The sequence below is a fragment of the Ambystoma mexicanum genome, chromosome 2q, assembly GCF_040938575.1.
Source record: "Ambystoma mexicanum isolate Mex_15411 chromosome 2q, UKY_AmexF1_1, whole genome shotgun sequence".
NCBI lineage: Eukaryota > Metazoa > Chordata > Amphibia > Caudata > Ambystomatidae > Ambystoma > Ambystoma mexicanum.
Window position 1 is genome coordinate 1,097,554,443 of NC_090924.1, and position 3,316 is coordinate 1,097,557,758.

At 41.3% G+C, this 3,316-nt stretch overlaps 1 long non-coding RNA gene across 2 annotated transcripts; it reads left to right on the top strand.

The window, feature by feature from the left end:
* The first annotated feature begins 380 nt into the window (after nt 1–380).
* LOC138569064 (uncharacterized) lies at nt 381–1,740 on the top strand. Of its 2 annotated transcripts, none has more exons than XR_011303097.1 (4): nt 381–548; nt 681–801; nt 883–1,025; nt 1,233–1,734. It is a non-coding gene; the product is annotated as an uncharacterized lncRNA (long non-coding RNA). The 2 variants fall into 2 exon arrangements; XR_011303096.1 differs by having other exon boundaries at nt 395–548; nt 898–1,025; nt 1,233–1,740.
* The last annotated feature ends 1,576 nt before the right edge of the window (nt 1,741–3,316 follow it).

Sequence of the window (3,316 nt, forward strand, 5' to 3'; positions counted from 1 at the left end):
GCACACCTCTGTTTAGCTCATGGCCTTGGCGTCCAACGATACCTTTAAATGTAATTCCTGCTGACTGTGACCCAGGATCACAGATACATCCGGTAATATGCATGCCTGCAGCATATATAATTAGACGAATACCGACGCGGCATCAACCACGATCGGCTACCAAGGCAACCCGGGTTGTTGAGCCTTACCTTGTGAGTGCGCATGTGCGATGGTAGCTTCTACTACTTCCTTCACACATGCGCAACACGGTCGTCATTGTATCTGTGACCCAGGATCACAGATACATCCGGTAATATGCATGCCTGCAGCATATTTAATTATATGAATACCGATGCGGCATCGACCGCGATCGGCTACCAAGGCAACCTGGTTTGTCGAGCCTTACCTTGCGAGTGCGCATGTGCGATGGTAGCTCCCACTACTTCCTTCGCACATGCGCAACACGGTCGCCATTGTACAGCCCTCTCCAGAGACTCACGGACGTGACTGCAGCAACAACTCTCTTCGTTTGGAGGCCAACGCCAGTACATTTAACAACCTACTCAGAGGTATGCTTATATTCACTACTGATGCAGATCCTGTCAGTTACCTCCCCCCACACAGCTCTAGGTTTCTTGATAAATGTCTATTATCGCTAGAAATATAAACTCTTCAGTATATATTTTCACTTGCTTTTACAGCTAAGAAAACCTGCATTCTGCATTTTGCAGTGGCCCTGCTGTATTGCAAGCCTTTTGAGGAAGCTAATCTACTTTGCTCCCACCCCCACCCAGGACCCCCAGTCTTCTATATACCCAAGAGGTATGTACATCTTGTTACACCATACTATCCTGCACTAGCTATTATGTAATGAGTAATTTTCATCCCTCCTCTGATACCCAGCACTGTATTTTTCAGCTGGAGGTTCCATCATTGGAGGATGACTAATTAAAACCCTAAATATGAAACTAGCAGCTTTCTGCATAAGAGCACCATTACTAAAAGGGCAACCAGAATCTCAGCCACTGCCCTAGGACTATCAACAGGTCAGTCTATGTTTATTTCCAGCAGTTTTAAACCAGTTCTATTCCGATCTGGTTAAAGAATTGTTTTAAGTATCCCCTTACTGCATAACTCTTTAGTTATGCAATAACAGGGCTTTTCCAATACACTTTACAGCAATTAGAGACCCACTCTTATGTCTCTCTTCGCTTCTTTCTTCCTCCCCCCATTCCTGCTTTGTTTTTCTCCAGAGAAACGAACCCAGAGGCCCAGATGAAGGCTTTTCACCAAGAAGCCGAAACACCTGTGGTTCAAACATAAGACCCTGCTATTACCATCCACTCAACATTTTAGGGGGCGCCTCCCCCTGACGTAGACCAGCGGTTTGGTACTCTGTGGGAATTCTTTAACCCATCTTAGAACTGGCTATTCAAACTAGATTTAGCTCTACAGCTAATCTTGGCACTCTAGATTAGCCCACTTTCTTTACTCCATTTCATTTTTCCCAAAAGACAAGGTTGATGAATAGATTCCCACTTTGGATCAACACAAGAACTGTAGAAACTGTGCAGGTTACTGTACCGAAATGTGTGAACACTGTGCTTTTGTCTTTTGGCTGTTTTTTTTTACAAAACTGTGAACATGATGTAATACTACACAAAAAGTACTAACACACCTTTGATTTATACGCTGTGATGTGTTTGAGTACTATGATAAGACACTTTTTGTTAATTTGTTGAAGGATCACTATAATAAGTGGTTTATAGTCATAATGTCGACAACAAAAATGTCGACAGTCAAAATTTCGAAAAAAAATGTGGAAAAGAAAAATGTCGACTTTTTTTTTCAATGCATTTTTTTTTAAATGGGGGGTTCCCCCCAACCCCCCTTTTTAAATTTTTTTTTTAAATGTTTCCCTTTTTTTTAGCTCCCGAACCCCTAAAATAAATATATAATTAAAAAAAACGAAAGTCGACATTTTTTTTTTCGACATTTTTTTGTCGACATTTTTGTCTGTCGACATTTTTTTTTCGAAATTATGACTGCCCACCATAATAAGTGTCAATCCAGTCAGAGAACTGGACCTGCTAAATAAAAGCAGTTTTTACTGAGCACAAAATTGGTGTCCCAAGATGTGTAAATGGAATTTATTTCCAGGGTAAAATAACCCTACTACTGAATACTTAGCTTACGTTTGAAGCATTTATTTGCAAATGATACAACACAGGAAATACTTTATTCTAATAGAAAGTATATAACATTAGATATGTGGTCGGAGCCCCCCATTTTGTTTCCTATTGTGCTCTAGCTCTACTTCCTTCCACATCAATAGGGCTATCCCTTCTGTTGCCAAAAATGCACAAATATTAGAAACATTAATTAATTTTGATTATCCCATGTCTATGGTGTCTAAATAAAGGGCACTCTCCCAGATGTTGCTGCCACATAAGACGGTATTGCTGCTGCAGAATCTATTCATCCAACAATTCTGTTCTCAATTGAAAGTGTGACAACTGAACCAATCTTCATTTGGTGAACACAATGCTCAGAGGCCGTTCCAAATGCTCCGACGGCCGAATGGTAGATGGGTATGAAATAAAGGGAAAAGGGAAGTGGTGAAAAATGAGGCAGCTCCCATCTTTCACAAATAAGGTCAAGGTACAAAGAAAGAATGCCTTGAAACTACTTCAAAGTTCTGTGCAGGTAGACCAGGGAAGGAGGTAGGCTATGAGTTTAAGCAGTCATGTGGCTATATGATCTGAGAACTTAGACAAACTATAACAATACCTGCCAAATGGTGCGAGTGCATGTGCATGTAATGGGTAAACCAGGTATATGGCGAGAGTACCTGAGTACCTAGCCATGTGATGACAATATCTGCCTAATGGTGTGCTTACCTGAGCATATACCTTTTGGCAAACAGTTGCATGCTGGACGGATAGTCCATGTGCAACATGCTTGATTTGGGAATGGGACAATGCCATGCGGCAGGTTAGAAACCCTGGTTGCGCTGGCTAGGCCATTTATCATTCTGAGGGCGATGAATTGTGCACCATCGGTGGATAATAATAACACCGATTAATGCAGAGCAAGAAGTGGACCATCTGTGAAGCTCTATAAAAGTCAACAAAGGATATGATGCCAGTACAATGCCAAGATATTGAAATGCCAGTACATTGTGTTAGTTGTCTGATGGCAAAAGCTGTCAATGTGTGTGAGTACCTGGCAACGATGCTTATAATATTTCCTGGCAAAACCTATGAAAAAATGGTAACTTGGACAAGTGATTGTAACACTACGCAAATAGTGAGGTTACACTGGCATGTGATCTCAA